The sequence below is a fragment of the Trachypithecus francoisi genome, unplaced genomic scaffold (assembly GCF_009764315.1).
Source record: "Trachypithecus francoisi isolate TF-2019V2 unplaced genomic scaffold, Tfra_2.0 Lachesis_group20, whole genome shotgun sequence".
Lineage (NCBI taxonomy): Eukaryota > Metazoa > Chordata > Mammalia > Primates > Cercopithecidae > Trachypithecus > Trachypithecus francoisi.
Window position 1 is genome coordinate 51,173,660 of NW_022681466.1, and position 21,825 is coordinate 51,195,484.

General features: G+C 51.9%; 1 long non-coding RNA gene and 1 pseudogene across 1 annotated transcript; both read left to right on the forward strand.

The window, feature by feature from the left end:
- Positions 1 to 1,276: 1,276 nt before the first annotated feature.
- LOC117068008 lies at positions 1,277 to 9,202 on the forward strand (annotated as a pseudogene).
- A 5,057-nt stretch (positions 9,203 to 14,259) lies between these two features.
- On the forward strand, positions 14,260 to 21,173 carry LOC117067580. The gene is made up of 4 exons (XR_004430792.1): positions 14,260 to 14,473; positions 18,023 to 18,116; positions 18,275 to 18,435; positions 20,878 to 21,173. It is a non-coding gene; the product is annotated as an uncharacterized LOC117067580 (long non-coding RNA).
- The last annotated feature ends 652 nt before the right edge of the window (positions 21,174 to 21,825 follow it).

A 21,825-nucleotide genomic window follows, 5' to 3' on the forward strand; every position in this document is an offset into this window, starting at 1 on the left:
CTCCGCCTCCCGGGTTTACGCCATTCTCCTGCCTCAGCCTCCCGAGTAGCTGGGACTACAGACGCCCGCCACCTCGCCCGGCTAGTTTTGTGTATTTTTTAGTAGAGACGGGGTTTCACCGTGTTAGCCAGGATGGTCTCGATCTCCTGACCTCGTGATCCGCCCGTCTCGGCCTCCCAAAGTGCTGGGATTACAGGCTTGAGCCACCGCGCCCGGCCGAGTTTCGCTCTTGTTGCCGAGGCTGGAGTGCAATGGCATGATCTCAGCTCACCACAACCTCTGCCTCCCGGGTTCAAGTGATTCTCCTGCCTCAGCCTCCCGAGGAGCTGGGATTGCAAGCATGTACCACCATGCCTGACTCATTTTGTATTTTTGGTAGAGACAGAGTTTCTCAGTGTTGGTCAGGCTGGTCTCAAACTCCTGACCTCAGGTGATCCGACTGTCTCGACCTCCCAAAGTGCTGGGATTACAGGCGTGAGCCACTGCGCCGGGTTCGGCTTCACCTCTTTAATAAGCACTCACCCTGTGCTAGACAACGGACATTCCGTGTTGTGTTTATTGTTTACTGCCTGTCCCTCTGTGTCAGCTTCCTGAGGCAGTGACTTTGCTCATCCTTGTCCCTGCTGTATCTCCGGTGCCCAACTCAGTATGTAGCACACGGTAAGTACTCAGGAAAGAGTTGTGGAGTATACGTTTTGCGGAAGGGGAAACTGAATCTCAGGGAAGGAAGACGATTTGCTCGAGGCCACATGAAAATTAGAAATCAGGACAGGGATTTGAGCAGGGTCTGTGGCTCCAAGACCGAGGCTCCTCTCTGGGTGACTCTTCCCTGGATTCTGGCCTTATTTGGACCCCCAGGGCCCCCGACCTGAGCCTGGGGCAGAGCTGGGACCCAGGCAGGCGAGGCTGAGCTGCTAGCTGAGAGTCGCCAGCAGAGAGCGCTGTCTACACGTGTCTGGGCGCAAGGAGGCACCAGTAGGGCTGAGCCTGGGTAGAAAGAGGGAGGGGCGGGTAACGGGGTGGTGGGGTGGTGGGGTGGTGGGGCAACAGGATGGGGAGGAGACTGAGGCAGGGGGGCTGTGGGAACCTGCAGGAGAACTTTTCCAGCTGGATGAAAGCAGGTTTCCCAGGAGTTTATTTTTTAACTGTATGCTGAAAAATAAATGGGAGGTGACGTTTGAGATAGCGAAGTGTGTTCCAGGTGGAGGGAACAGCATGTGCGAAGGCCCAGAGCCGGCCTCCGGATCTTTTCAGTATGCATCTTGGTCAGGGGACGATGGTCGGCCAGGGCATGTGCATGGCTGCCTGGAGTCCTGCAGCCCTGGCCTTGGTGAGTCTTCGCGCACAGATGGAGGGGTAAAGGAGGTACTCCTGCCGAAATTTAATTACGCCCAGGCGTGGTATCCCAGCACCTTGGGAGGCCAAGGTGAGAGGATTGCTTGAGGCCAGGAGTTCGAGACCAGCCTGGGCAACATAGTGAGATGTGATCTCTACAAAAAGTTTAAAAATTAGCCAGATGTGGTGGCATACACTTGTAGTCCCAGCTACTCTGGAGGCTGAGGTGGAAGGATCATGTGAGCACAAGAAGTGGAGGCTGCAGTGAGCTGAAGGGGCCACTGCACTCCAGCCTGGGTGACAGAGCAAGACCGTGCCTAAAAAACAACCAAATAAGTAAATCCCCTAGTCTCAGGTATTCTGTTAGAGCAACACGAAACACACTAAGACACTAAGACAGGGAGGAAGGGGCCGGGTGGGCTCCCACAGTACTGTCCAGTCACTGGGCCTGTGCAGCACAGCACTTCCTGGGTGCATCAGCACGGAGCCTTTCCTGAGTGCTGCTGCCATCTGTCCTCCAGTTATGAAGGGAACAAGAGACCCAGAAGGGGTGGGGTCGGCCCATGGTCTCCCTTGCTCACAGCCCTGGGCTGGAGCCCTTGTACAGAGCTGCCTCCTGGTCAGCCAGGAAAGGCTCACTGGAGGAGGAGGGGTAGGTCAGGCCTCTTCCCAGCCTCAGAACAGGACATGTGTGGGGGATGTTGGCGTCTTCTACACTGGGGCCTGCCCACCTTCTTCCCCCAATGTTCCTCCATCCTGCTCTGAGTGCTGTGCAGAGGACCCTGGACTATGGGGTTCATCCTTCCCTAGGGAGCTTTCAAGGTCCCACACAGCCCGCTCCCCGCACCCCATGGAGGCGCAATGATAGCACAATTACCCCCACTGTTAACCTGCTGGAGTTGGAACCTGGAGTCCTGGAAGGTCAGAGGTCAAGCTGGGGGGCTGGGGGGACTGCCTGCACTGGCCAATGCAGTGCAGAGAAGGTGAGGTGACCTCAATCTGAGAGACTGGAGACCAGGGCCAGGTGAGGATGCATGGGAACTGGGTGGGTGGGTACTGGGTGGATGGGGACTGGGTGGATGCATACAGGGTGGATGGGGACTGGACAGATGGATACTGGGTGGATGAGGACTGGGTAGATGGATACTGGGTGGATGGGGACTAGGTGGATGGAGACTAGGTGGATGGGGACTGGGTGGATGGAAACTGGGTGGATGGAGACTGGGTGAATGGAGACTGGGTGGATGGGGACTGGGTGGATGGAGACTGGGTAGATGGATACTGGGTGAATGGGGACTGGGTGTTTTTGAGACAGAGTCTCACTCTGTCACCCAGACTGGAGAGCAGTGGGGCTATCTCGGCTCACTACAACCTCTGCCTCCCGGGTTCAAGCGATTCTCCTGCCTCAGCCTCCTGAGTAGCTGGCATTACAGGCACCCGCCACCTCGCCCAGTTAATATTTTTGTATTTTTTTTTTTACTAGAGACAGGGTTTCACCATGTTGGCCAGGCTGGTTTCAAACTCCTGACCTTGAGTAATCCACCCACTTCAGCCTCCTAAAGTGCTAAGATTACAGGCCTGAGCCACCGAGCCCAGGTGTTTGTTTTTTGATACAGGGTCTCACTCTGTCACCCAGACTAGAGTGCAGTGGTGCTATCATAGCTCATTGCAGCCTCAATCTCCTGGGCTCAAGTGATCCTCCCACTTCAGCCTCCTGAGTAGCTGGGACTACAGGTGCACACTGCCATGCCTGCCTAGTTTTTTATTTTGTAGAGATGGGATTTCACCATGTTACCATGGTCTTGAACTCCTAAGCTCAAGTGATCCACCCACCTCGGCCTCCCAAAGTACTGGGATTACAGGCATGAGCCAACGTGCCCAGCCTGAATGGCCGCTTTTGATGGAGCACTTACTATGTGTCGCTAAACCCCTCTGAACCTCAGTTTCCTCCTTTGTAGTGTGGGACTTGCTCGAGGACTCACTGCTGGCTTTGGGGAGCACAGAGAGAACCCAGGTCGTTGTGATTCTGAAGTCTAGGTTCTTCCATCTGCAACTGCCCTTTCCAGAATTGGTCCCACCCCAGGGGGATCAGTCAGGTGATGTGAGATCCTGCTCGGGGCTGTGGAAAGGGAATGGGGGCCGGGCGCAGTGGCTCAAGCCTGTAATCTCAGCACTTTGGGAGGCTGGGATGGGTGGATCATGAGGTCAGGAGATCGAGACCATCCTGGCTAACACGGTGAAACCCCGTCTCTACTAAAAAAATACAAAAAACTAGCCGGGCGTGGTGGCGGGCGCCTGTAGTCCCAGCTACTTGGGAGGCTGAGGCAGGAAAATGGCGTAAACCCGGGAGGCGGAGCTTGCAGTGAGCCGAGATCTGGCCATTGCACTCCAGCCTGGGCGACAGAGCGAGACTCCATCTCAAAAAAAAACAAAGGGAATGGGAAGTCAAGGCACCCTGTCTGGTCCCATGCTGATCCACCTGGGGTACCCATCTGAGAAACAGGGGTGGGGACCAGACTGGATGATGCAAATGGCATGTGGCATTGACCCTCACCCTGGCCATGGCCTCCAGGTGGGCACAGTGCACTCCCTGTCTCTGGACTCTGGGCTCAGCCATGTAACTTGCTTTGGTCAAAGGGATGGCAGTGGATATAACAAGACCAAAGGCTTGAGGTGCACTTCCACAGTGGGGCTGTCTTCTTGTGCTTCTGCTATGAGAAGATCATCCCCCTGCATGGCTGCCGGCCCTTCAGCCTCGCCCCACCAAGAGACACATGGAACAGCCGGAGCCCAGCCTAGAGCCTGTATCCCAGCCTAGCCTGAGGCAGAGCCACCCAGCCAAGACCAACTGACCCTCAGCTAACCTGTAGATGCATAAGGGGGAATTCAATGATTGTTCTAAGCCACTGAGTTTTGGGGTTGTTATGTGGCATTATTGCAGTGATAGCTAATACAAGCCTGACATCACTGTACAACTCTTGGACTCTGAGCTGCATTTACATCCTGAATCCACCACTTAATGAGAATCAGGTGTTTATTATTATTATTAATTTTACTCCATCAATTTCAAGTTTTCCATAAGAGACATAGATAATGTAAAGGTCAAAATTTTTGGGCAACAAAACAGAGATAACTACAAAATCTCTGGCAAACAATAGTTGCTGCCTTTGCACCAAGCTGAGCTCTCAGCTTCCTGACAGGCATGGCAAAGAGAGGAAGAAGATGCACTATTCATATGCTGGGGAGCATCCAGGTCCCATGGGCTGCATCCCACGGGCTGGTGACCTCCCCACTGGGGCCCTCTTCACATTGCTGTGGGATATCAGCACAATCTTTTCCCCAGCTTTCTTCCTTCCAGACCCTGCTCCAGTGTTACCTCAACTTGAAGCCTTCCTGGCTGTTAGAATTTCTCACAGCAGATTGCCTCAGTCACTCATTAGTTCATCCCGTATCTACTGGCATCAACCTATGTTGTGCTTAGAAAAGACGTATCAAGGCCGGGCACGGTGGTTCATGCCTGTAATCCCAGCACTTTGTGAGGCCAAGGCAGGTGTATCATGAGATCAAGAAATCAAGACCATCCTGGCCAACATGGTGAAACTCCGTGTCTACTAAAAAAATACAAAAAAATTAGCCGGGCGTGGTAGTGAGCGCCAGTAGTTCCAGCTACTTGGGAGGCTGAGGTGGGAGAATCACTTGAACCCGGAGGTGGAGCTTGCAGTGAGACGAGATTGTGCCACTGCACTCCAGCCTGGCGACAGAGCGAGAGGCTGGGCACTGTGGCTCATGCCTGTAATCCTAGCACTTTGGGTGACCAAGGCGGATGGATTGCCTGAGCTCAGGAGTTCAAGACCAGTCTAGGCAACATGGTGAAACTCCCATCTCTACTAAAATACAAAAGAAATTAGCTGGGCATGGCGGCATCCACCTGTAGTCCCAGCTACTTGGGAGGCTGAGGCAGAAGAATTGCTTGAACCCAGGAGGCAGAGGTTGCAGTGAGCCGAGATCACATCCCTGCATTCCAGCCTGGGTGACAGAGCAAGACTCCATCTCTAAAAAAATGAAAAGAAAAGAAAAGATGTATCGAGTGAATAATGAATAAATGAGTGAATAAGGAAATGAATTTACAGATGGGGAAGTGAATTAATGAAGTTAAAAGCAAGTACATGGAAGAAAGCGTTTGTTTACCTGAGTCTGAAGAGCAGAGTTACTTAGCGGAAGGAGCCCTAAGTGGAGGCACTGGCGTTTGAGGTGGTCTGGCCTATACATTTGTAAAGAATGCTTGAGAAGTTTCTTGAGGGGTTCTGGGAGCTGAGGACCACATCAGAATTCTAGCTGAGAACAATTTGTTAGCTGTCACAGTGCAAAGCATGGTGGTTGAACTCAAATGCTGCCCAGCAGATGACAGGGACACTTTCCACTTAGTTCAGGAACATAGGCTAAGGCACTTCAGGGAGTTTTTGTTTGTTTGTTTGTTTTTAATTTTTTTGAGATAGGGCCTCACTCCATCACCCAGGCTGACTGCAGTGATGCGATCTTGACTCATTGCAGCCTGGAACTCCTGGGCTCAAGGGATTCTCCTACCTCAGCCTCCTGAGTAGCTGGGATCACAGGCTTGCCCCACTATGCCTGGCTAATTTTTAAATTTTTTTCTAGAGAGGGGGTCTCGCTTTGTTGCCCAGGCTGCTCTCAAACTCCTGGCCTCAAGTGGTCCTTCCACCTCGGCCTCCTAAAGTGCTCCGATTACAGGCATGAACCACCGTGCCCAGGTGGGGAGTATTCTTATGTCCCCAAAATGCAGGATCTGCCTCCAGTTGATTTATCTTTAGTGAATAAGGATGAAAATGCCATCTATTTCCTGGAACATTCTCTTGGCCTTCAACCAAAAATGGTTAAAACAGATCTTGAAGAAGAGCTAGTTAAGTGGGGCAAAATGGGAGCCTGTGGTCATGAAGAAGGCAGCCTCCTTGGGATACAGAGATGAGAGTATTGTGGGCCTACAGAAGGACTGTAGGAGCCCACAAGAAAGAAATAGCCCTAGTGAATGCACTGACTGTTAATCTACATCTTCTACTGTTATCCAGGGTCTCACTCTGTTGTCCAGGCTGGAGTGCAGTGGCACAATCATAGCTCACTGCAGCCTCAACTTCCCTGGCTCAGGTGATCCTCCCATCTTAGCCTCTCAGGTAGCTGGGACTACAGGCACACACCACCACGCCAGACTAATTTTTGTATTTTTTTTTAATAGAAATGGGGTCTTTCCATGTTGCACAGGCTAGTCTTGAACTCCTTGGATTACAGGAGTGAGTCACTGCGCCCAGCCTTAGTCCAGTTATTGTTTCAGCCTATACCAAACGGTATAAAATTCTTATAGATGCCAAAGCTTTCTCTTTTAATCATTATACTATTGAGTCACAGCTACAACTCCATGGAGTTAACATTGAGGAAAGTGGGGATTATAAAGCCAAGAGGGGGGAAGAAACCTTAAGAATAAAGGATATCGGCCAGGCACAGTAGCTCAAGCCTGTAATCCCAGCACTTTAGAGGCCAAGGCAGGCGGATCAACAGAGGTCAGGAGTTTGAGACCAGCCTGGCCAACACCGTGAAACCCCGTGTCTACTAAAAATACAAAAATTAGCCAGGCATGGTGGCAGGCGCCTGTAATCCCAGCTACTCTGGAGGCTGAGGCAAGAGAATCGCTTGAACCTGGGAGGCGGAGGTTGCAGTGAGCTGAGATTGTGCCATTGCACTCCAGCCTGGGGGAACAAGAGCGAGACTTCATCTCACAAAAAAAAAAAAAAAAAAAGAATAAAGGATATCAGCTGGGCGTGGTGGCTCTGGTGGCTCACACCTGTAATTGAGGCACTTTGGGAGGCCAAGATGGGTGGATCACTTGAGGTCAGGAGTTTGAGACCAACCTGGCCAACATGGTGAAACCCCGTCTCTACTAAAAATACAAAAAAATTAGCTGGGTGTGGTGATGTGTGCCTGTAATCCCAGCTACTCAGGAGGCTGAGACAGGAGAATCACTTGAACTCAGGAGGTGGAGATTGCAGTGAGTCAAGATCGCATTACTGTACTCCAGCCTGGGTGACAGAGCAAGACTCCATCTCAGAAAAAAAAGAATAAAGGATATCCCTGAAGCAACTGAGAAGGGAGGAGGCTCGATTATAGCAATCCTGTTGAGTGGGCTGCATTTTTATACTGGGCAGCTCTTTTTTTTTTTTTTTTGAGACAGAGTCTTGCTCTGTTGCCCAGGCTGGAGTGCAGTGGTGAGATCTTCGCTCACTGCAAGCTCCACCGCCTCCCGGGTTAACACCATTCTCCTGCCTCAGCCTCCCTAAAAGCTGGGACTACAGGCGCCCACCACCACGCCCAGCGAATTTTTTTGTATTTTCAGTGGAGACAAGGTTTCACCATGTCAGCCAGGATGATCTCGATCTCCTGACCTTGTGATCCACCCACCTCGGCTTCCCAAAGTGCTAGAATTACAGGCATGAGCCACCGCGCCCGGCCCTGGGCAGCGCTTTAATATACCTGCTACCACCAAAGTTGGACAAGTGAAGAGATATTTTGCTGGCTTGATCTAGCACGTACAGTTGGAAATACTGAACTCCACTTACATGACGGAAGAGTTGACTTTGCCCACCGGTGTTCCCACAATAGTTTGAATGCAGGAGCAGGAGGTCTTGCAGGCACTTTTTCCATGAAAAGCATGCCCATATGATTAAAACTGTGCTGGTGGGGTGGTTTGCTGTGAACTCAGCACCAGATTTGAGATGGATAACCAACTGCAGTTAATCCCTGGGGTCAGTGGATTCCAAATTTCTTTTTTTTTTTTTTTTTTCCGAGACGGAGTCTCGCATTGTCGCCCATGCCGGAGAGCGGCGGCGTGATCTCAGCTCACTGCAAGCTCCACCTCCCAGGTTCATGCCATTCTCCTGCCTCAGCTTCCCAAGTAGCTGGGACTACAGGCGCCCGCCACCACGCCCGGCTAATTTTTTGGAGTTTTAGTAGACGGGTTTCACCACGTTAGCCAAGATGGTCTCAATCGCCTGACCTCGTGATCTGCCCGCCTCGGCTTCCCAAAGTGCTGGAATTACAGGTGTGAGCCACGGCACCCAGCCAGAATCCAAATTTCAAATCCTTCCATTTTGCTGGTCTGTTTCTTACACACTAGTTTGGAGATCTTTAGGCAGGCAGCGATTAAAGCATTGTGGAGAAAATCTATTCTGCTAACTGGTTATCCAGAATACCTGATTTAGCACTGCTATGGCAAAAATAAAGCAGAATCTAAGAAGCCAATGGTGAATACCATTACTCCATCCCATATGGAGGATCAGGGCTGCCAGATGACACTAATATTTTTCTGTTCCAAAGAAAGATGTTTTCCAAGAGGTAGAAAAAAGAGGAGTGGTTTATGACAAGTGGAATCCAAATGGCATTCAAGTGGCTCCAGTTCCTTTCTATCATTCTTTCCATGATGTTTATAAATTTATCAATCTGGGCTGGGTACAGTGGCTCACACCTGTAATCTCACCACTTTGGGAGGCCGAGGCCAGAGGATCACTTGAGCCTAGGAGTTTGAGAACAGCCTGGGCAACATAGTGAGATGCTGTCTCTATTAAAAAAAAAAAAAATTATTTTTAATTAGCCAGGCATGGTGGCACACACCTATAGTCCCTGCTACCCAGAAGGCTGAAGCAGGAGGATCACTGGATACCAGGAGATCAAGGCTGCAGTGAGCTGTGATGGCACCACTGCACTCCAGCCTGAGCAACAGAGTGAGACTCTGTCTCCAAAAAAAAGAAAAAAAATTATCAATTTGCTCACTTCTGTACTTCACTCTGCAGAAACAAAAAATTAGCAGTGTTTTCTAGAACAACTTAAGCAAATTATACTGAAAGTTGATGTGGTTTTTTTTTTTTTTACCATTATTCAATTTTTAGTTATTGAAAGTATTTTACAATTGATTGCATGTAGCTGGCAGTAAGTAATATACTTTACAGAAAAAAAACATAAAATAAGTACATGAAACAAGTAAGACTAAGGAGTGATGGATGGGCTAAGGAAATTGCTTTTATTTTATACAAGTTTATTGAAAACCTCCTGCACTTATCCCTGAGAGAGGATGTAGATATGGCCCCTGCTTATGAGAAGCACAGGTCTAAGGGGGGAGGCAGATCCAGACCCAGCCAATCATCGCTGAAGGTGATCAGCGCTGTGACAAAGGAGTCCCAGGGACTGAAGGGCCCGAGAAAGTCCCAGTCCATCATGGAGGTCAGGGAAAGCTCCCTGGGGATGGAAAGAAATGGGATGTACAGGAATTTGCCAGGGGAAGAGGTGGGAGAAGATGGAGCAACATGAGCAAAGGGTGAGGAATGAGAAGAACTAAGCAAATGCGAAGGAGAAATAAATGGAGCTTCTAGAAATTTAACACCTTGTAATATATTAAAAACTCAATGGAGAGTTTAAACGATAGTTTAGACAAAGCTGAATAAAGAATTCATAATCTGGAAGATGGATTTGAAGAAATTATCCAGAATTCAACCCAGAAAGAAAAATAAATGGAAAATAGGGGAAAAAAAGAATAATTCTGAGAAACTGAAGAAGGAGGGGGAGGAGGAGGAGGTGGCAGCAGCAGCAGTAGCAAGGAGAAGGAGAAGAAAAAAGAGAGGCCCGGCGCGGTGGCTCAAGCCTGTAATCCCAGCACTTTGGGAGGCCGAGACGGGCGGATCACAAGGTCAGGAGATCGAGACCATCCTGGCTAACCCGGTGAAACCCCGTTTCTACTAAAAAAATACAAAAAACTAGCTGGGCGAGGTGGCCGGCGCCTGTAGTCCCCGCTACTTGGGAGGCTGAGGGAGGAGAATGGCATAAACCCGGGAGGCGGAGCTTGCAGTGAGCTGAGATCCGGCCACTGCACTCCAGCCTGGGCGACAGAGCGAGACTCCGTCTCAAAAAAAAAAAAAAAAAGAAAAGAAAAAAGAGAAGGAGAAGGAGGAGGAGGAGGAGGAGGAGGAGAAAACAAACAAAAAAAAGTGGTTAGGAGCCAGGGAGAATACAACAGGAAGATCTAACAACATAGGTAGCAGTTCCAGACAGAGAAGAGAAAATGAGACAAATGCAGTATTTGAAAACATAAACTCTGACGTTTTTTCTCCATATTTAATAAGCACCACCAAATGCATAGACTCTAGAGATCCAATGAATCCCAACCAAGCAAGATAGGTAGGAAGAAATTCATGCCTGGACATACTGTAGTGAAAATATAGAACACCAAAGTCAAAGAAGAGACCCTAGAAGCAACCAGAGAGAAAGAGCAGACTCTTTAAGTGTTTCAGTGTTACATCAGTGAGATATTCAAAGGCAGGGAGTATAGGGAAATGGGGCTCCAGTAGAGCCAATTATTAAGGGTGATTTTGAGCCAGAACATGATGACATTTGTGTTTTAGAATCTGAGTATAGGCCGGGCGCGGTGGCTCAAGCCTGTAATCCCAGCACTTTGGGAGGCCGAGACGGGCGGATCACGAGGTCAGGAGATCGAGACCATCCTGGCTAACACGGTGAAACCCCGCCTCTACTAAAAATACAAAAACTAGCCGGGCGAGGTGGCGGCGCCTGTAGTCCCAGCTACTCGGGAGGCTGAGGCAGGAGAATGGCGTAAACCTGGGAGATGGAGCTTGCAGTGAGCTGAGATCCGGCCACTGCACTCCAGTCCAGGCGACAGAGCGAGACTCCGCCTCAAAAAAAAAAAAAAAAAAAAAAGAATCTGAGTATAGCCGGGCGCGGTGGCTCAAGCCTGTAATCCCAGCACTTTGGGAGGCCGAGGCGGGCAGATCACGAGGTCAGGAGATCGAGACCATCCTGGCTAACATGGTGAAACCCCGTCTCTACTAAAAAGTACAAAAAACTAGCCAGGCGAGGTGGCGAGCGCCTGTAGTCCCAGCTACTCCGGAGGCTGAGGCAGGAGAATGGCGTAAACCCGGGAGGCGGAGCTTGCAGTGAGCTGAGATCCAGCCACTGCACTCCAGCTTGGGTGACAGAGCGAGACTCCGTCTCAAAAAAAAAAAAAAAAAAAAAAATCTGAGTATAGAAAGCCAGGTGCGCTGCTCAAACCTGTAATCTCAGCACTTTGTGGGGGCCAAGGTGTGTGGATCACTTGAGACCAGTAGTTTGAGACCAGCCTGGGCAACAAAGTAAGAGACGCTGTTTCTTTTTCTTTTCTTTTCTTTTCTTTTTTTTTTTTGAGACAGAGTCTCACTCCATCACTCCAGTCTGCACACTAGCCTGGAGTGCAGCGGTGTGAACACTGTAGCCTCAACACCCTGGGCGCAAGGGATCCTCCTACCTCAGCCTCCCTCCTTCAAAAAAAAAAAAAAAGAAGAAGAAGAAGAAGAAGAAGAAAAGATGCAGTTCTAATCAGTGTCATCTGATTGCTACCCCGCAGAAGTGCAGCCCCAGAGTTGTGAGCTTCTGATATCCCAAAAGAAATGGAAACAGGGGGCCCCTGGATGAAGGAGGAGGTCAGGGGTGGCTGGAGGGCAGGTCCTGGGGAATGGAGGGGCTGGAAGAAGACGGAGGGGGAAGGTGTGGCAGACACTATTATAAGAGCTGACTGACCCATGTGTGCCATTCCCAATTTCCCTCTTCCCTGCTGCTTTCCACTGTGGAGGTTGGAAAAGAGAAACTACTTACCTTCTCAGCCTTTGTTGCAGTTAGGAGTGACCATGTGACACGGTTTTGGCCAATGACATCTAAGGAGTCTCATTAGCTCTCATTGTGTGCGTCGGGGGTGGGCGTGGGGGATGAGGGGGTGGGGTGCCTGGGAAATTATTGACAAATGCTTTCAATTAACCCTGAAAGTAATCATTCCTTTTCCTTTCTGTCTTAAATGCGGAGGGAGATGCAACTCCAGGACCAGCATCAGCCGCGCTGTAAACAAGAGGGAAACGCCAAGCGCATTACAGAGGACGTCAGCGCTGCCATCACTGGGCTGGGGAAACAATGCCAACCATGGCTGGTCTCCAGGTTCACAGGGATAGGGGAAATAAACCCTTATTTGTCTAAGCCATTGTGATCTGTTTTCCTTTTTTTTTTTTTTCAGCCAAACACTTTACAGAAGAGGGATATTTGTTAAAATTCAGAAGGGGAGGGAAAAGGAGAGACTGCGCAGGAAACGGTGGTGGGTAAATGTCAAATAATTTATTTGCAGGTGGGAGGGGCCTGATCACGATTTTGTCACAACAGCAGATTGAGCACAGGCACAGCGCTTTATACTGATCAACGTGTTTTAAAAAATATTTTGTAGGCCGGGCGCGGTGGCTCAAGCCTGTAATCCCAGCACTTTGGGAGGCCGAGACGGGCGGATCACAAGGTCAGGAGATCGAGACCATCCTGGCTAATACGGTGAAACCCTGTCTCTACTTAAAAATACAAAAAACTAGCCGGGCGACGAGGCGGGCGCCTGTAGTCCCAGCTACTCGGGAGGCTGAGGCAGGAGAATGGCGTGAACCCGGGAGGCGGAGCTTGCAGTGAGCTGAGATCCGGCCACTGCACTCCAGCCTGGGTGGAAGAGCGAGACTCCGTCTCAAAAAAAAAAAAAAAATATTTTGTAGGCCAGGCGCGGTGGTTCACTCCTGTAATCCCAGCACTTTGGGAGGCTGAGGCGGGCGGATCACAAGGTCAGGGAATCGAGACCATCCTGGCTAACAAGGTGAAACCCCGTCTCTACCAAAAATACAAAAAAATTAGCCAGGCGTGGTGGCGGGCGCCTGTAGTCCCAACTACTCGAGAGGCTGAAGCAGGAGAATCGCTTGAACTTGGGAGACGGAGGTTGCAGTGAGCTGAGATCGCTCACTTGAGATCGCGCCACTGCACTCCAGCCTGGGCGACAGAGCGAGACTCCGGCTCAAAAAAAAAAAAAAAAAAAATGTAGAGACGGAGGTCTCACGATGTTGACCAGGCTAGTCTCGGACTCCTCACCTCAAGCCATCCTCAGGCCCAGGTCTCCCAAAGTGCTAGGATTAAGGCCTGAGTCACCGCGCCCAGCAGAACGCACTTAGTTCTCATTGCAACTTTCTGAGGCAGGCTGTGCTGTCATCTTCACCAAACTGAGGGAACTGTGGCTTAGACAAGAAAAGCGCCAGCCAGCAGGTGGTCAGGCAGGATTTGAACTCAAGCACACGGTGCCCATCCAGTCCCGATGGACTCTGACTCCTCCGACAGCGGAGGGAGCGAGTCGTCTGGTGAACAGTGAGTGTCTCAGGCTCCCGAGTATAAGATGGGGCGTCTGATGTGTCGCGGGGTCCTGCCTGGCCGTGTCCGGGTCTCCGGGAGGGCCGAGGCAGAAGAGGACGATCCGGGGCAGGGTGGCCGGCACTGCTCTCCCTGAGGGCCGAGGCTGCGCGCTGCGCGGTCTGTGCGAGGGGTACGCCGGGCTCCGCCTCGCCTTCCCGCCCAGTCTCCCAGTCCTCCGCCCTGGCCCTGCCAAAGGGATCCCGGCCCGCGTCCTCGGCTACCGGCGGGGATGGGGCGTCCTGCTGATGCCGCAGCCCTGGCAGGGGACGGGGCGCGGAGGGAGTGGGCCGGCGCTGGCGCAGCCGCAGAACTGTGCCGGGGGCACTGTGACCCCGATGGCCCTCTCTGAGCCTTGGTTTCTTCCTCCATAAAATGGGGCTTGAGTAGCGCCTCCGCGACGGGGAGGGGGGCTCGCAGAAACAGCCCGCCAGAGAGCCCAGGGCAGCGCGCGGAAGGCGCCGCCGCTCCCTCCCAGGCCCATCCCACCGCCGATCCCGCCCAGGGGCGGCCCCGAGCATTTCCTGAAGGACCTCAGGAAATACCAGACCCCCGCCCCCCACCTCCCGCCACCCCCGCCGCCCCCGCCCGTCCGCTAGCGTCCAGCTCCCTGGCCGCCCCTCCCCCGCCTCCTTCCGGCCGGGCCCCTGCTCGCATCTTGGCCTGCTAAGGCTGCGGAGCTCGGCCCGGCTTTCGAGAATACCCCGGCGCCTTCCCGAACCTTCTAGATGTATCTGGGTCAGATACATCTCTCCCTCTCTCCCTCTCCCTCCCCTTCCTTCCAGCCCTTCATTCCCTCACTGCGGGCAGGCCCGCAGGCCCCGCGCAAACGTGGGGAAAGGTAGGTTGAGGGGGCTGTGTCCGATAATGGGCAGCCACACCCAGTAGGCCAGGCAGCTGCCGGGAAGAGGCTAAAGGAGTTGGAAGAGCTTCCGGGAACCCAGAAAAGGAATCAGGGAAGGCTGCCTGGAGGAGGCAACATTTAAGTTTGGACTAGAAGAGCAAGGCGGGTCAGACAATAATTCATGTATTTACCAAGCATTTATTGAGCACTTATTGTGTTCAAGACCCTGGAGTTGGGGCAGGAGGCAAGATAACTGTGTCCTCATGGGTTTTGCAGTAGGGAAAATAGTGGAGGCAACTATCTCACAAACTGCTGGAGCTGAGACCACCAGAGGGGACAATAGAATGTTAGTTCCATCTGATCAATGAGACCAGAGAGGACTGGGATGAAATGACTTGCCCACAGTCATAAGTGGTAGAACTGGGATTCTAACCTGTGCTACATGGAACATGAGCCCCTAACCACAGGAGTCTCTGGCTTTTCAAAGCAAACACGCTGCTGCACACAGGAGCAGCTGCCAGCCTGCCCTGCAGCAGCCAAAGCCATGCTGCAGGCCCCACCGGGGGCAGGTGCTGGCAGAGGGGACAGCCAGCCATTGGTGGGAGACCTCGCCCTGAGGAGAGGCAGCAGCGGAAATTGCTGTGGGATGGTGGAGGCTGTGGTGGCCATGATGTGGTTGCTTCAGGGGCCCTGTGGTTCCAACTGGGGCACTGTGCCTGCCTCCTGTGGCTTCTTTACCCACAGAGAACCCTCACTGGGGCCATGTCCTGCTTCCTGGAGCTGAGATTGAGTCTGGGAGCCCAGGTGGAACCCTTCTCACTCTCTGGGGAACCCCCACTCTTTATCTCCTGGGAGGCTCTGCTAGCATTTCTGCCTTATAGAAGAGGAAACCAGGGTCAGAAAGGCATGATGGCTGGTCCAGGGCCACACAGCAGAAGGGCTGTGTCTGCTCAATGACTGAAGATAATGCGGCTCTTTTCTTGATAGTCCATCCATTCATTCATTCACTGTAACACGTGCACATATCCTCTGGGTACTGACTATTCCCTTGCACAGCAACCTGAAGCCTTCCAGCTAAGCTTGAGCACCTGAGGACCAGTGACTCTACCTGGGGGCTTCATCCAGCAGCTGCAGCCTGCTGGCACCTGCCCCAGAAGGCCGCCGTAGTGCTAGAGTAGGCTGTAAAGTGCTATCCCACCAGTAGCCTTGATGTACGACTGACCTGGTGAAAGTTAGTGATAAACAGTTCCGCATCATCACCTAAGGTTCTCCAGCTGTCCATAGTGTTATGTGCTAATTCCCATACCCTTTATTGGCTTCTTCCCTTTTCCTGTGTCATTTCCCTGACAACCTACACGTGATTCTTGGGATCGCATTCAAACCAAAACCCTTGCACTGGAATTTTTGTTCCAGACTGGGCTTCTGAGGGTAGCAAACGAAGACATTCATTTATTTAGTCTTCAAACATGATTGACGTAATCTGAGCCCGCCCCATGCTGGGCTCTGGGGATGTGGGCAAGATTCATAGGCGTTTCCTGGCCTCCAGAGCCCTTTGCTTGGTGGGAGAGGCAGGAACAGCTTCTGATGATTCTAACCCAGTGTGGTTAATGACATTATCACATCATCTCCAGGGAGAGTGACCCCTTCTGCCTGGGAGGTCAAGCGGCTTCTCCAAAGATGTTCCCCTCCAGCTTGGCTTTGAAGGATGAGGAGGCGTTCCCCAGCGGGACCAGGGGGCTAAGGAAATGGCATTATTGGCAAAGAGAACAGCACGTGCAGACCAGGAGCAGGAGCAAGGAGGGGCTGACAGATGGTGGCACTAGGGATGTTGGCAGAGTCAGACCGTGCCAGACTTGAAGGCCAGGGGAGAAGCTGGGACTGTGGCATGGTCATGGGAAATCACTGAAAGTTTTGGAGCAAGGGCAGGATTTGATTTTAGGAAACGCACTTTCTCTGGAAAGATCTACAGGTTTAAGACCTTCCTTCCTTATTGTAACTCCCAGCAAGTCAAGGGAGGCCACCCTGGTGCAGCTGAACTGCAGCATCGCTGTATGTGGAGCTCTTATTAACACTTCATTCACTGGGTCTTCACACCCTTGAGTGAGGCATCGTTTTTAGTAACCTCTTTTTATAAGTGGGGAAACTGATGCAGGAACTCAATCAAGGTCCCATAGCTAGGAAGCAGGGGCATTGGGATTAGAATCCATGTTTCTTGGACAGGCACGTTGGCTCACGCCTGTAAATCTCAGCACTTTGGGAAGCCGAGGTGAGTAGATCACCTGAAGTCAGGAGTTCGAGACTGGCCTGACTAAGATGGCAAACCCTATCTCTACTACACATACGAAAATTAGCCAGGCCTGGTGGCACATGGCTGTAATCCAAGCTACTCGGGAGGCTGAGGCAGGAGAATTGCTTGAACCTGGGAGGCAGAGGTTGCAGTGAGCCGAGATCGTGCCACTGCATCTAGCCTGGGCAACAGAGCAAGATTCCGTCTTAAAAAAAAAAAAAAAAAGGCTGGGTGCAGTGGCTCACGCCTGTAATCCCAGCACTTTGGGAGGCCGAGGTGGGCGGATCACAAGGTCAGGAGATTGAGACCATCCTGGCTAACACGGTGAAACCCCGTCTCTACTAAAAATACAAAAAATTAGCTGGGCGTGGTGGTGGGCGCCTGTAGTCCCAGCTACTCGGGAGGCTGAGGCAGGAGAATGGTATGAACCCAGGAGGTGGAGCTTTCTGTGAGCTGAGAACACGCCACTGCACTCTCCGGGGACAGAGCGAGACTCCATCTAAAACAAACAAACAAAAAACCAACAAGAAGAAGAAGCTGTGTTTCTTTGGCTTTAAGCCCATCCTCTACGTTGCCCCACTGCCATGGTTTTCAGAGGCTGGAGGGCTCCAGGAACCACCTTCTCTCCCCAGCACAGCCCTGGGGGTGGGTGGGTGGGCAGAGAAGGGACAAGCAGCCCAAGTCACAGCCAGGGACAGAGACAGCGTGGCTTCTTTAGGAGAAATGAAGAAGCAGGAGTGTTATTCTTGGCCAGGATGGGAAACGGGTTGGAATCTTGGCTCCTATGCTCACTAGCCATGTGGTCTGTGGCAAGCCACATCCTCTCTCTGTGTCTTGACTTACCCATCTGTAAAATGGTGGCTCCTCATAACCCCCACCTCATAGGGCTGTTGTGAAGATTGCACGTACTGAAGACTCAAATTCTCAGTGCACTGCCAGGCACGTAGGAAGAACTCTTAGAATGTTGTTTTATAGCCCCCATTTCGGAGTGGGTGGGCAGGAGCACAGACTCTGGGCTCCAATCCCCAAACTGCCATCTACTAGTCCGTTTGTGAGCTGGCTGGTAAATTCACCTCCCTGTGCCTCAATTTCTTCATCAGTAAAATGGGATAATAATGGTGCCTTCCTAGTTGGGTGGTTGTGAAGGGTAAATGAGATGCTACGTGGAAGTGGAGAGGAGAAGGGCCACCATAAGGGGCTCCATGTGGGTGCTGCTATTATTATTGGATACCTAATGCATGCTATGTGCCTGCATAGAGGAGTTGACCTTTGAGACCTGATTGTTCATGGCTGTTTCACAGATGTCAAAGTGGAGGCTCGGCAGGGTTGGAGGTTACCGGAGTCTCCCAGCTAGTAAGGGCGATGTCGGGACTGGAACCCCAGCCAGGCTGACTCAGACATCCCTGGGGCCTGCGCCTAGCAGGGCAACTGTGACTCAAGTTTGTAGGAAGAGGAGGAGGAGGGTGGGGTAAATGGGTGCTTGAGGGAAGCCATGACCTCTATTCCCTCAGAAATGGAAGTGCTTGGTGAGGTTTGAGGTGTCTGAGCCAAAGAGCAGCCAGTGACAGGCCTGGGGATCATCTGACACAGCCCACTTGACAAGGCCTTGGAAACTTTTGGTCTCTGCAGCAGCAACCGGATTTCAGCCTGGGCTTCGGACACCTCAGCGTGGGTACAGATGTGACTTGGGTACAGTCCTTCCCTGGCAGTGGAGGGGATGCCCAGGCTGGCACAGGAGTCTCAGGTCCTCTCTGACTCTACCCCAATCTGCTGTGTGAGTTTGAGCCCAGGCAGGGACCCCTCTGGGCTCTGTTACTGGAGAAAAGACAAGTGGCTGGGACAGATGGGTCCCCAGCCCTCCTTGCCTGGAGGTCTGTGAGTTGGAGGGCTCTGGGGTAAAGCCAGAGCCAAGCCAGGGGAGAGCCTAGGCCACCTGGGCTCATGTCTGGTGAACAGGGTACCCTCTAGCCAAAGCAGGGGCAAGGCACGGCACATGCCCCTCATATGGGAGCTGAGACTGACCCCCTCTCCCAGCCCTGCACACCTCGAGCACATGGCCTTGGCCCATCTGCCCTGTGGGTGGACACTTTCCAGCCCTGGGTCCTGTACTCCACCAATCAGCAGGAACCTGGACTCCTGAGGGGTGCAGCCTGGATGGGAGGTCAGGGAACTGGGTTCCTGAGCACATCTCTGAGCCATTCTTCTCTACATTGGTTTCCCAAATGTGGACTGAGCACACACTGTGAGTCAGGCCTGAGCTGGGTTCTAGGGATGCTACTGTCAACAAGACAGATGAAGGTTCCTGCCCTCATGGAGGGGAGGGAGACAATAAGCAAATAAATAAATTCATGATGTAATGTCAGCCAGGGAGCGATGCTGCTAAGCAGGGCGGGGGTGGGGAGTGACGCTGGCTGGTGTTGGGGAGGCACCGTTGTAGTGGTCAGGAAGACTGCTCCGAGAGGCAGACTGAGGGAAGGACGAGGGACATCTAGGTGTCTGAGGGAAGGGCCATTTGGGCAGAGAGAACAGCACAGGGCTCAGTGTGTGTGTGTGTGTGGGGGGGTGAGGTTGTAGGGGGCTCCGTGTGCAAGGGTGCCAGTGGGGAAGGGGGGCAGGCTGTGAGTGGACAGGGCTATAGACTTCATTCTAACTGCGACACAAAGGACTTGCAGGGTTTGGGAGGGGGACATGATCTCATTTGGTCTTCCCAATAACCCCCTGCCAGAAAGAGACAGAGCTCCAAATTTCAGTGAGGAAGCTGAGGCTCAGAGGACATCCCAGCACATGTCTGGGTTGTCATATCATCATTGGAGGAGCTGGGACTCAAACCCAACTCTGGAAACTTTTGTCTTCAGCTCCGTGATGACATTGCGTGAGGTGCCGGGTGCAGCTCCCAACTCCTCCCCGCCCAACTACCACGCTCTGTCAGCCTGTGGTCTACAGAGTGACTTCCAGCAGGGATGCCTTGCCTTCTTTTTTTTTTTTTTTTTTGAGACAGGGTGCTGCTCCATTGCCCAGGCTGAAGTGCAGTGGTGCCATGATAACTCACTGCAGCCTCAACCTCCTGGGCTTAACTGATCCTCCCACCTCAGCCTCTCAAGTAGCTGAGGTTACAGGTGCACACGAACACGTCTGGCTAATTAAAGAACAATTTTTTCCTTTTTTTGTAGAGATGGGATCTCATTGGGTTGCCCAGGCTGGTTTGAAACTCCTGTCCTCAAGTGATCCCCCCATCTCAGACTCCCCAAGTGCTAAGATTGACCCACTACTCCCATTTGGGATGCCTCGTCTTTTATCCCTTTACTCTACAAATAATGTGCTTAGGCTTTGCTCTCTGTGGCCAGAACCTTGCAGGGGTGAGAGACACAGGTAAATGAGAGCTGGTCCCAGCCCTCCCTCAGAAAGCTGCTGGACCACAGGGTGGCAAAACAAGCTGTCTGTCACATCCAGGAGCAGGTGCTATGAGGATAAGCAGCCAGAGAAGACCCCTAACTTGATCTGTGGCCATCAGAGAAGGCACCCAAGGCAGGATGCCTCCCTGAATCCTAAAGCCAATTAGCAGTCAGCCAGGAGAGCTGCTAGAGGGTGTCTATAGGGGAGTGGAGAGGATGTTCCAGGCAGAGGGAACAGCAGACTGGAAGGCTCAGAGGTGAGTGTGAGCAGGCAGTCTCAGGGACCCCAGGCAGTTGGTGAGGCTGCAGTGCTCAGGGGAGGTGTGCCGACAGGTAAACTGTCAGGGCCAGGTCCCTGGGGGCTGGCTTGTCCTTTCTGCCATTGTCTGAGTGGGTGACTGGTATCTAGTGGCCCAGATGAAGATAATGGAGATACAATTGTGTTCTTCTTTCTGCTCAGTGCCTCTCAGTTAAGCACATTTGCAAAAATTAATAACAGCATATGCCTTTACATCCTCCACTTAAATTTCCTTTGGAGTAAAGAAAGTAATGGAGGGAAAGGAAGAACAGCAGGAAGGAGCGAGAGAGGGAGAGAGGGAGGGGAGAAAGAAACAAATGAAGGAAAATAATTCGGGGGAAAAAATGTCCTTTTCTGGGCTAAGATAGCCCCAGCCTTTGCATTTTCTCACCCACTGAGTTACCAGCCTCCTGCCCTCTTTCAGGACTGTACATCTTGGCCTCTTATCTACTGTGTCTGTGTCAGCCTCCCTCACAGCCTGATGGCCCCTGTGGCAGCCCCACCCCAGTTGTAGGGGCTAAGAAAACTACAGTTGCATGAAAGAGCAGAAGTGTGTGGGAGGCAGAAGTGGCGGGGAGAACCAGCCTGGAGAGGTGTTCCGAGATCTCTAGACCAGCCAGTGGATCCTGATGCCTCACATGGTCAGCCTTGTCTAGAGCCCCTTCCAGCATGGAGGCCAGCCCTCCTGGCATTCTTCTAATGACACTGAGCTATGAGTTATGTGTGCCAAGTCTGTGCTGGGTTTTGTACCAAGTGCTTTCCATTCATCCGTTCAGGGTAGTGAAGCAGGTGGCTCCAGGCTCAGAGAGGAACAGGGACTTGTCCCAGGTAACACAGCTGGAAAGTGGTTGAGTCTGGATTCAAACCCAGACTTCCTTGTCTCTAGGACCTGTATTTTCAACCACTGCCTATGCCTCTATAAGGAGCCAGCTTATGGCTATGTTCACACAAAGAGAAAAACATCCAAATGGGAAGGCTGGAGAATTCAAACAATCTTCCCACATGTCAGACAGTCCTGTTTCCCTCTCCCTTCAAAGAAAGTCCTGGATTATATTGAAACAGGGTCTTACTCTGTTACTCAGGCTGGAGTGCAGTGGTGTGATCACAGCTCACTGCAGCCTTGATATCCCTGTCTCCCTGACCTCAGGGGATCCTCCCACCTCAGCCTCCTGAGTAACTGTGACTATCCCTAGTAGCTGAGACTATAGGTGTGCACCATGCCATCACCCCTCACTAATCATTTTACTTTTTGTAAAGACAGGTTTTTTTTCGCTATATTACTCTGGCTGGTCTTGAACTCCCAGGGTTGAGTGATCCACCGACTCCCAAAGTGTTGGGATTACAGGCATGAGCCACTGCACCTGGCCTGACA